General features: G+C 43.2%; 1 pseudogene; it reads left to right on the forward strand.

Annotated features, from left to right (window-relative positions):
* The first annotated feature begins 6,694 nt into the window (after positions 1-6,694).
* LOC127030770 (olfactory receptor 14A16-like) lies at positions 6,695-7,631 on the forward strand (annotated as a pseudogene).
* The last annotated feature ends 5,074 nt before the right edge of the window (positions 7,632-12,705 follow it).

The following is a 12,705-nucleotide window of genomic DNA, read 5'->3' on the forward strand; positions in this document are numbered from 1 at the left end:
AACCTTAGCGTCCAAAAGATGGGGTACTAGCATGAATTCCTCTAAGCTCAATTACCAGCTTAGTACTCGTAGCGCTGCCACCAACCAGGAATTCCAGTGCCTGGTACATTCCAGTCCCCTCAAAACCTTGCCCGGGGACCCCCAAGACCCAGACCCTCTGGATCTTAACACAAGGAAAGTAAACCCTTTCCCTCACCGTTGCCTCTCCCAGGCTTTCCCTCCCTGGGTTACCCTGGAAGATCACTGTGATTCAAACTCCTTGAATCTTAAAACAGAGAGGAAAATTCACCTTCCCCCATCCTTCTCTCTCCCCCTCCCAGACTCTCCCTGAGAGAGAAAGTAATGCTAACACAGAGAGAAAATTAACCTTTCTCTCCCCCTTCCCTCCTCTCTCCCCACCAATTCCCTGGTGGATCCAGACCCAGTCCCCTGGGGTCTCACCAGAATAAAAAAACAATCAGGTTCTTAAACAAGAAAAGCTTTAGAAAAAACAGTAAAAATTATCTTTGTAAAAATTAAGATGGAATATGTTACAGGGTCTTTCAGCTATAGACACTGGGAATACCATCCCAGTCTAAGTGTACAAGTACAAATTAAAATCCTTTCAGCAAAATAAAAATTTGAACTCCTTCTGGCCAAACACAAATTTGCAAAAAAAGAAAACAAACTTAAGCCTAACTCACCTTATTTACCTAGTACTTACTACTCTGGACATATAAGAGACTGTATTGGAGAGATTGGAGAGAAACCTGGTTGCACGTCTGGTCACTCTCAGAACCCAGAGAGAACAACAACCAAAATCTAACAGCACACACAAAAACTTCCCTCCCTCAAGATTTGGAAGTATCCTGTCCCCTGATTGGTCCTCTGGTCAGGTGACAGCCAGGCTCACTGAACTTGTTAACCCTTTACAGTCAAAAGAGACATGAAGTACGTCTGTTCTATTAACCCTGAACTATCTGTTTATGACACCCCCACTGCAACTTGATATCATTACTCCTTCTTCTGTCATCTGCTACAACTGAAAACAGCCTAGGTCCATTCTCTTTGGAACCCCCTTTCATGCAGTTGAAAGGAGCTATCAAATCCCTCCGTCCTTCTTCTGTTCTGCAGACTAAATAATCCCAGTTCCCTAAGCCTTTTCTTATAAATTGTATGCTCCAGCCCCCTAATCATTTTTGTTGCCCTCCACTGGACTCTTTCCATTTTTTCCACATCTTCCTTGTAGTGTGGGGCCCAAAACTGGACACAGTACTCCAGATCAGGCATTGCCAATGCTGAATAGAGGGGAGTGATCACATCCCTCTATTTGCTGGCAATGCTCCTACTTTACAGACCAAAATGCTATTAGCCTTCTTGGCAACAAGGGCACAATGTTGACTCATGTCCAGCTTCTTGTCCATCATATCCCCAGGTCCTTTTCTGCAGAACTGCGGCCTAGCCATTTAGTCCTTAGTCTGTAACAGTGCATGGGATTGTTCCATCCTAAGTGTAGGACTCTGCACTTGTCCTTGTTGAACCTTATCAGATTTATTTTGGCCCAATCCTCTAATTTATCTCAGTCCTCTGTATCCTATCCCTACTCTCCAGCATATCTACCACTCCTCCCAGTTGAGTGTCATCTGCAAACTTGCTGAGAGTGGAGTCCACACCATCCTCCAGATCACTAATGAATATACTGTACAAAACCGACCCCAGGACTGACCCTTGAAGCACTCTGCTTGATATCGGCTGCCAACTAGACATGGAGCCATTGATCACTAACCATTGAGCATGATGATCTAGCCAGCTTTCTATCCACCTTATAGTCCATTCATCCAGCCCATACTTCTTTAACTTGCTTGCAAGAATACTGTGGGAGACCGTATCAAAGTTTTGCTAAAGTCAAGGAATAATACATCCACTGCTTTCCCCTCATCCTCAGAGCCATGTATCTCATTATAGAAGGCAGTTAGGTTAGTTAAACATGACATGCCCTTGGTGAATCCATGCTGACTCTTCCTAATCCCTTTCCTCTCCTCTAAGTGCTTTAGAATTGATTTCTTGAGGACATGCTCCATGATTTTTCCAAGGACTGAGGTGAGGCTGACTGGCCTGTAGTTTCCCGGATCCTTCTACTTCCCTTTTTTAAAGATGGGCACTACATTAGCCCTTTTCCAGTCATCCAGAACCTCCCTCGATTGCCAGGAGTTTTCAAAGATAATGGCCAATAGCTCTGCAATCACATCTGCCAACTCCTTTAGCACCCTTAGATGTACTGCATCCAATCTCATGGACTTGTGCTCGTCCAGCTTTTCTAAATAGTCCTGAACCACTTCTTTCTCCACAGAGGGATGGTCAACTCCTCCCCATACTGTGCTGCCCAGTGCAGTAGTCTGGGAGCTGACCTTGTTTGTGAAGACAAGAGCCAAAAAAAGCATTGAGTACAATAGCTTTTTCTACATTCTCTGTCACTAGGATGCCTCCCACATTGAGTAAGTGGCCAACATTTTCCCTGACCTTCTTCATATTGCTAACATACCTGTGGAAACCCTTCTTGTTATTCTTAATATCCCTTTCTAGTTGTAACTTCATTTCTGATTTGGCCTTCCTGATTTCAGTCCTGCATGCCTGAGCAATATTTTTATTCTCCTCCCTTGTCATTTGTCCAGTCTCCCACTTCTTGTAAGCATCTTTTTTGTGTTGAAGATCAGCAAGGATTTCACTATTAAGCCAAGCTGTTCGCCTATCATATTTACTATTCTTTCTACATACTGATATGGTTTGTTCCTGAAACCTCAATAAGGATTCTCACACTTCTTATCAAACTGTCTGTAATGGGCTATCTTGATTATCACTTAAAAAGTTTTTTTCTCTTACTTAATTGGCCTCTTGGAGTTGGTAAGACAACTAAAACCTTTTCATGCTCTGTATGTGTATATATATATCCTCACTATATTCTATGTATCCGAAGAAGTGGGCTGTAGCCCACAAAAGCTTATGCTCAAATAAATTTGTTAGTCTCTAAGGTGCCACAAGTACTCTTGTTCTTTTTGAGGATACAAACTAACACGGCTGCTACTCTGAAACCTAAAATACAGGCAGCTCTCCTGGACTCCTTTCCCCCTCATGTTGTTCTCCCTGGGGATTCTATCCATCAGTTCCCTGAGGGAGTCAAAGTCTGCTTTTCTGAAGTCCAGGGTCCGTATTCTACAGCTCTCCTTTCTTCCTTTTGTCAGGATCCTGAACTTGACCATCTCATGGTCACTACCTCCTAGAGTCCCATCCACTTTTGCTTCCCCTACTAATGTTTCCTGGTTTGTAAGCAGCAGGTCAAGAAGATCTGTGCCCCTAGTTCAGTGGTCCCCACCTTTTTGTGGAAGTAGCACATTCATGTTTTCAGAAGAGTGTGGCAGGCAGCAACAATTTTTCAAGGCTTATTTTGCATTTGTACAATAAATAATATGAAAAACATCATATTTAATATTACATAATATATGAATCCATAAGATAAAATAGATAATTGTACATGTAAAATGTATTAATTAAATTATTCATCAATTACTCTTTCACCTTACCATGTGAATTTGTTCTTTTTTGTCTACCTATATGAAAAATTAAGAAGTTTTTACAAAATAAATATCATAAACAGTTTTCATTTTATTTATTTTTTAAAAAGTAAAACATTGTTGAACTGCTGGTCCAAATATATTATTATTCTTACTTTAACATAGATAGTCAGTTATAGTTAATTAAAATATTCTTTATATTGTTACTTGTATCTGAATTTCAATAAACAAACAAACAAGTATGAAAAAAATTAAACACAAGTTAATCATGAGCACTCATCAGCACTTAATGGAAAACAAATATCATTAATTCACGTGGTTATTCTGATAAAGTCAGTGTGATTTTTGACACTGCATTTCTTCAACCAATTTTTTGTATTTGGGAGAGTAGGATGATATTCCCGTTCATAAGCAATCATCAAGATGGGCATCTGTAAGCTGAGATCTGTATTTTGATTTTATGATGTTCATTGTTGAAAACAGAACTTCGCACAGACAAGTGGAACTGAAATAAGATTTTATTTTGTATGCTACATGTTTTAAGGCAGGAAACTTTTTTCGGTCAACCAGATTCCAAAAGTTTTCATCTGTTGCGTAGGATTTTAGAACAATATAATTTTGAAGGTCCAAAATGTCCAGTTCTGCATCTTCTGTTCTTACTTGAATGAGACTCGCAATTGATGTAGCCATTTCTGTTACTTCTATTTGGCAAGTAAAAGGATTCACAAGAAAGACAATTACAGACTCAATGGTGGTGAACTGTTGAAATCTCTTTTCAAATTGTTTCAGAAGTGTTTAAAAGTAGATAACAAATGGTGATGGGTTAAAATCACTGTCACATACCATTTTCTTCATACTTGGGAAATGTTCGAGAGACTTCGTCTTCATATGTGACATCTATAAGATCAGTTTTGCTTTGAATGATTTTATGGAAACTATCATTTGAGCCACATGTTTGTCTTTTCCCTGGAGCTCAAGATTTAAAAAGTTAAATTTGTCAGTGATGTCGGCAAGAAAAGCCAAGTCCATTAACCAGTTAGAATCTTATAGTTACTCAAAGTTCTGATTTGTGGACTTCAGAAATTCTTTGATCTCTTCTATTAGGCTTAAAAAATGTGCAAGAACTTTACCTTCACTCAGCCATCGTACTTCTGTGTGCAAGATAAGATCAAATTGTTTATCATCAACATCTTCCAACAGGGCTTTCAAAAGTAGGTGTTGCAAAGATTTAGCTCAAATAGAGTTAATTATTTTAATAACAATGTTCATAACATGTTGAAAAGAGAGAACTTTGAGGCACAAAGCTTCTTGATGGATAATGCAATGATAAGACATAAAGTTTGAAAAGGATTCATTCTTCTTACTTTTTCTTCAGAAACCAGAGAGAAGCTGCAGCCCCGCACCTGCCAGGGACAGAGAGCACCGGCGCCCGCAGCCCTGGAGTTCTCTGTCCCTGGCAGGCTTGGGGCCATGGCTTCTCTCCGGCTTAGCCGCAGCCCTGCACCTGCTGGGGACAGAGAGAACCGGTGCCCCCAGCCCTGGTGTTCTCTGTCCACGGCAACCACAGGCCCGTGGCTTCTTTCTCCTGCTGAGCACTAGGCGGGTGCACATACATGCCCCAGCGGGCTCCATGTTGCCTATGGGCACCTTGTTCAGGACCACTGCCCTAGTTGGTTCCTCCAGCACTTGCACTTGGAAATTGTCCTCTACACTTTCCAAAACTTCCTATATTATCTGTGCACTGCTGTATTGCTCTCCCAGTAGATATCGGGGTAATTGAAGTCCCCCATGAGAACCAGGGCCTGTGATCTAGTAAATCCTGTTAGTTGCTGGAAAAAATGCCTTGTCCACCTCATCCTCCTTGTCTGGTTGTCTATAGCAGACTTGGTGATTACCTGTTCTGTTCATTTCCTCTGGGGCACCTGGCATTGGTCACTGTAGGAAGACAAGATTCGAGGCTAGATGGACCTTTGGTCTAAACCAGTATGGCTGTTCTTATGTACTACTGATCTTGATGCTATTAAGACCACTGTGCAGCATTTCTACAATTCTTAACAGTAGAATCTTATAGTGGAGTGATTAGGGTAGGTGGCTTGGAGTCAGGACTTCTTGCTTCTATTCCGGGTAGCATGTAGTACTCCAGATCAGTACTCCTACACTTAGGATGGAACAATCCCATGCACTGTTACAGACTAAGGACTAAATGGCTAGGCCGCAGTTCTGCAGAAAAGGACCTGGGGATATGATGGACGAGAAGCTGGACATGAGTCAACATTGTGCCCTTGTTGCCAAGAAGGCTAATAGCATTTTGGTCTGTAAAGTAGGAGCATTGCCAGCAAATAGAGGGAATATCTTCTTGCTTCTATTCCGGGTAGCTCTGGGTTTAGCATGTAATCCAATGATTATGGGAGGAGTGGAGCAATATCACGACTCCTGGATTCAAATCCCCCCTCTGCGAGAGCATGGGGTCATGGGTGTTATAGGTTATAGAAGTGAGAAAGCAGCTTGGGACCTTTTTTGTTCTGTTATGGGTAGATAGTGTTGGGTCATGGATAGAACAGCTGACTGGGATTCAGGGGTTGTTCAGCATTCTGTTCCTGATTCTACAGTCAGTCATTGTATAGCCATGAGTGAGCCCTTTCATCTCTGTGGTAGATGCTACTCCCATTTACAGCAGTGTAAATATAAAATAATTCCACTACTTTCAGTGACATTACCCGAGATTTACACTGGTGTGTCTGACAGCACATTCTAGCTCTCTGGTCTGCATTTTCCTCTCTATGAAATGAAGATAAGATTCACCTAATTTTATACTTCATTGAGTGGAATGATATACAGACCCCTAAAAAGCAGTTGGTCCTTACTCTGTTTTCCTTCAGCTTGGTGTAAATCAGCAGCAATCTCATTTGGTCAATGGGGCTGAATATCCTCTCACTCTACCCAGTGTAAATCTGGACTATCTCCACTGGAGTCAGTGGTTCGTCCACTCCCCGTCCCCATCTTACACCAATCTGCACAAGCCAGGGGTCTGACCTCTGTGAACTAAGGTGGTTTTCACAAAAGAAGAATTATTTTTACTGATGTAATCCTGACCATTGCCCTTCTCCTTCCCTCCAGAGGCAGCGCGTGATGTTCTGAGGAAGAAAATGTCCAACTAAACCACCTTGATCCATTTCTTTCTCCTTGGATTCACAAACATTTGGGAGCTGCAGATTTTGCACTTTGTGGTGTTCCTGGTGATTTACCTGGCAGCTCTGATGGGGAACCTTCTCATCATCACAGTCGTAGCCCTCGACCACCATCTTCACACTCCCATGTACTTCTTCCTGGTGAACCTGTCCATTATAGACCTCGGCTCCATCTCCGTCACCATCCCCAAATCCATGGCCAATTCCCTAATCAACTCCAGATCAATTTCCTATGCTGGATGTGTCATTCAAGTCTTTTTCCTCATCTTCTTGATGGGAACAGATTTTTCCCTTCTCACTATCATGGCGTTCAACCAATACATCACCATCTGCCAACCACTGCACTATGAGAGTGTGATGAACAGGAGAGCTTGTGTCCAAATGGCAGCCAGTGCCTGGATCGGTGGAATTCTTTATGCTGCACTGGCACACTGGGAACACATTTGCAGTAACTTTCTGTGCAGGCAACATAGTGGATCAGTTCTTCAGTGAAATTCCCCAGCTCCTCAAACTTGCCTGCTCTGACTTATACCTCAGGGAAATTGGGGCTCTCATCTTTAGTGCATGCATATGCTTAGGTTGTTTTGGTTTTATAATTGTGTCGTATGTTCAGATCTTCAACACAGTGCTGAGAATCCCCTCTGAGCAGGGCTGGCATAAAGCCTTCTCCACCTGCCTTCCTCACCTCACTGTGGTTTCCTTGTTTATTTTCACTGGCATCTTTGCCTACCTGAAACCCACCTCCAACTCAGCATCAAGTCTGGATCTCATGGTGGCTGTTCTCTATTCTGTAGTGCCTCCTTTGATGAATCCTGTCATCTACAGCATGAGGAACAAGGAGATCAAATTTTCATTGAGGAGACTGACTGTGGGGAGGTTATTCATCAAGAATTAATTTTCTGTCTTTTTCAAATAAATACTCTTTCAGTTTGTGTCTCACATTCCATGTTATTTATTTCCATAACAACACAATTTATGCAGAAGTGGACAAGATTCTGCTCTCAATTGCCCCCAGTGCAAATCCAGATTAATTCCACCGATGTCAATGTATTTGGGCTGAATTTACAGCATCAGAAGATCTGACCCAATCCTAGGGTTAACATGGTGTGCATTTCATAGAAGGGAAGAATCAGCCTTTCATTCTGTGCCCAAGCAATGCCTATTAAACTGTGTTGCCACTTACACCTGTTCCAGGGACACTAGAAAGCCAAGGATGGGAGATTCTTTCCCTTTTGTGTATTAATTAAGGTCAAAAGGGATCATCATGATAACCTTATCTGACCTCTTGCACATTGCAGGTCGCAGAACGTCACCCACCCACTCCGGTAATAAATCCTTATCCTGTGGCTGAATTAGTGACATCCTCAAATCATGGTGTAAACACTTCTAATTACAGAAAATTCACCATTTACACTAGTTTAAACCTCCAAGTGACCCATGCACTATGCAGCAGAGGACAGTGAAAATCTCCAGGGTGTCTGCCAGTCTGACTCCAAATATGGCGATCAGTTAGAACTTGAGTATGTGGGCAAGACCCACCAGGCAGATTCCTGGGAAAGAATTCTCTGTAGTAATTCAGACTCTTCCCCATCTAGTGTCCCATCTCCAGATGTTGGTGATTTTTGCTACTGGCAGTTGCCAATGGGCCACATATCATTGTAGGCAGTCTCATCATGCCATCCCCTCCATAAGCTTATCAAGTTAAGTCTTGAAGCCAGCTAGATTTTTCTTCCCCCACTGCTCATCTTGGAAGGCTGTTCCACATGGCATCAATGGAGTCAGACTGACATAAAACTGACATATGTGAGAAAATAATCAGGACCTTAACATTTAGGGCTAGATCCTTAGCAAACCAGTGTAGTTCTATTCATTTTGATAGCACGTAACCAATTTATACCCTATGGGGATCTGGAATCCTGATTTCAACTGAGATACATCCATCTACATGTATCCTTGATAGAAGCTACGTAAGGGTTGAACACAGGGCCTGTAGATTTTGAAGCAGGTTCCCATAATCCCTAGGCTACAAGCACTAAGTGAATTAGTACAGAGATGAAAACAGACTCATAAGCTGCTGTACAAGCTCTGACCACTAGAGGAGACAATGAGCCACACTGTGTTAGCCTGGGTTACGTGCACATTTCTGGAGTGTGAGGATCTGAGTGACCGTTTGTACCTGAGAATAAATAGCAATAACAATGACATGGGAATAGTGGAAACGTCTGGCCTCCAGGATGTGTGAGGTGAACTGAGTTCAGATAAAGCAGTCACACAGAGTCACTCATACAAACGCCACCTTTTGGTCTCTCTGTTTTACAAATCTCCTCTGTGCCCAATCCCCAGAGTTCATGAGTCTGTCACACCCCTACCAGGGAGCCTGCCTGTTTAGATCAAGCTGCAGGGACTCCCACCCTTTCTTCTGGAGGTCCCCGGTGCAACCACAAGGTACCAGCCAAGATACTGACCATCATATAAGTGGCAACAGGGGCCCAATTTCTATATTTATCCTAGAATCATAGAATCGTAGGACTAGCCCCAGTCCCCTGCACTCATGGGAGGGATAAGTATTATCTAGACCATCTCTGACAGGTGTTCCTTTAACCTGCTCTAAAAAATCTCCAATGATGAAGATTCCACAATCTCCCTAGGCAATTTATTCCAGTACTTAACCACCGTAGCATTTAAGAGGTTTTCCCTACTGTCCAAGCTAAACTGCTCTTTCTGCAATTTAAACCCATTGATTCTTGTCCTATCCTAGGAGGTTGAGGAAAATAAATTTTCTCCTCATCCTTCCAACAATCTTTTATGTACTTGGAATCTGCTATCATGTCCCTGTGACACCTCTCTGCTCCAAAACAGTACTCTGGTACCCTCATATTTTGCATGGTTATATGACTCTGATAGAAAGCAACAAAGAGTCCTGTGGCACCGTATAGACTAACAGACAATTTGGAGCATAAGCTTTCAGGGAAGGGATTACCCACTGCATCTGACAAAGTGGGTATTCACTCATGAAATCTCATGCTCCAATACATATGTTAGTCTATAAGGTTCCACAGGGACTTTTTGTAGATTTTTACAGATCCAGACTAACATGGCTATCCCTGTGATACATGACTATGATAGGTTTCATACAAAATATGCCTTATGAGGTATCATTTAAAAATGATAAATATCCTGTTGCTTTATATGTGCTATCACTGTATGGGAAGTTATGAAGTTTGCTATGTATGTGTTACTGAAGTATATTGTAAGATTGGAAACACCTACAATCAGCCTTTCAGGTATAACAATGGCAAAGCCAGCCAGCGTTGATGGCCCATTAAGGGGAATCCACACTACCAAGGACTATCACAGGATCTGTATACAATGAAGGCTTTTCAGAGGGAGCACATAGAGAATGGAGGACTGCTTTACTCACATCAGAGCAAAAGATCTTTCCAGAAAGCTGGAGGAAGCTGTAAAGGGGAGAAATTACATAATCACTTGGTCTCACTCCCCCGCTCCCCAACTGAATGCCTAGAAAGACATCTTGTGGACAAAGGCTTTGAATAGAAGAGGTGGTCCCAGGCTGAAAAAAGGAATCTCAGTCCTGTGTCTGAAGGAACTATACCATCATGGTGAGACAGTGTTTGAGTCAAATTCTTTCTAGTTTGTAGAACTCAGATTGTACTTTTGCTTTTATTTCTTGGGTAACCAATTTTGATCTGTACATTTATTACTTATAATCACTTAAAATCTATCTCTCTGCAGTTAATAAAGCTGTTTATGGTTTTACCCAAAACTCTGTTTTGCTTGAAGTGCTTGGAGATCTCCTCAGTGTACAGAAGCTGGTGCACGTTGCCTTTCCTTTGTAGAAGTGGCGGATTGAGTAATAAGCTTTCACCGGTGAGGCTTCTGACCAGGTGTGATGGGTGCACCTACCTTGAACCAGCCCCTAAATGGTTAATTGTGCTTTTCAGGCTGAGGAAGCCCCAGCTCTCTGACTCTGCTGGGCATATTCAGCCTGGAGGCAGAGTATAAAATGGAAGCAGCACCAACTCAGTGTGGGCAGGCTGCTGAAGGGGGGAGATGAAGACTGCAGGCTCTCTCCAGGGAGCTGCTACAGGCTCCAGATACAGATCCACAGGATGCAGAGCTTCAGATGGACCCCAGACTGCCTGAGGAGGCCCAGAGAAGGGTCTGCGCCAACAGGATCTATGCCACTTGAGGACCCCAGAGATCCAGGGGAGTCATAGAGCATCACTGAGGGAGAAAGGGTAGGAGCCCAGGGGATGTATACTGTTCTCTGGTGAGTGAACTGGGGAACCAGTCAGCGTGTCTCAGAGGCATGCCCACTGACTCAGTGGTGAGTACACTAACCACCACCAGGGCCCTGGAATGGGGCTTGGAGAAGAAGAGAAGGCCCGAGTCCCCCTACTCTGGGACACCACACACCCCTGAGTGGTGCCTCACTTCCCCAACGGGCCAAGAGGCCACACAATTCACAGAGTGTGGCAAATTTATTGACTCTGGACATTAGGACACGCTGTCCTTGACTGGAAGGGTCCACTTTAGTGACTCTGGCCATCTGCCTGCCTGGACCCTGGCTTCCCAGAAGGTGTTGCTGTCTGCCAGAGGCCCGTATCTGAGACATTATGGAAGGATTCTTGAGGATCATCCACCCCTCTGACTACTACTACTACATCCAAGCAGGAAGTAATGGTATCTGCGAGGTATGAGCCTGAAACAGATCATCTGTGACTACTGGGCTCTGGAAGTGAGGGTGAAGGAGCTGGGGGCAGCTGGTGTTATCTTTGATCCTCCCAGATGAGGACAGGAGTCCAGGCAGAGATCGACACATCCAAGAGGTGAATGCCTGGCTGCGTGGAAGGTGTCATCAGGAGGGCTTCAGCTTCCTCAGCCATGGAATATTGTTCTGAGAAGAATGACTGCAGAGCAGAGTTGGGGTCCATCTATTGAAGAAAGATGAAAAGTATCTTTGTCTACAGACTGGCTATCCTAGTGAGGCTGACTTTAAACTAAGTTTTGAAGGGGGCAGGAAACAAAATCCCAGAGGTAGTCCAGAGCATGGAGACCCTGGCTGTAGGGTTGAGATCTGGGAGAAACATGGGCCATCTCATCATGAACAAAGGAGACACAAGAGGGATCACAGAGGGGAAATCTAACAGACATCTAATACGAGAGATATGGGGAATAAAAAGAAAGCACTAGAAATACAAGTAAAAGATTGGTGTTGTGCGTCAAACTCCTTGGTATGTCATGAGTGTGCTCACTCAACATCCCAACCAGCCAAACTGGAACTGTCAATCCCATGTGAGCAGCGTCAGCAGAGACCAAGGACCCAGTCCTGATCTGAAGGGAACACCTCAGAAGTGGGAAAGGCTAGTTCAATCTCCTAGTCCCAGTCACTTCATGTTCTCTCCAAGGAGACTGTGATATCCATCAAAATGGAACAATTGTTGCCTATCAAACGTGAATGGGTTATGTAGGGATGAGTTCAAAACTGGGACAAACAATACATCAGTGTGTTGTGTGACAACTCCAGGTCATTTTAAGGATCCATCCATGCTTGTATTTGATGTCTTCTTGTTATGAAGGTAATATTTGAAATGTTTGGAGTCGTATTTGCAAATGTAACTTTTTCTGAACCCAAATTACACCATATTTGCACATGCAAATTAAAATATTTAGTCTGGAATTTCAAAGGAGGGTGATGTAGTTAGTGCACTAGATATGAATTCAGAGGAACTTGATTCAGGTCCAGGTCCTCAAAGGCTTTTAGGCATGTAATTCCCATGAGCCTTGGCGCCTTGTTTTGCCACTGGCATATTTAGTGACATTGGGCAATATCCAATACGTAAGGGTTAGTTGTCTAATTATGATAGGCCCAGCTGAAAATCACATCCATACCCCAAAAGTCCCCCCTACCCCTCTAAAAATCAAACAAACCCAACAACATAGGTTTA

This window comes from Gopherus flavomarginatus, chromosome 11 (genome assembly GCF_025201925.1).
Source record: "Gopherus flavomarginatus isolate rGopFla2 chromosome 11, rGopFla2.mat.asm, whole genome shotgun sequence".
Lineage (NCBI taxonomy): Eukaryota > Metazoa > Chordata > Testudines > Testudinidae > Gopherus > Gopherus flavomarginatus.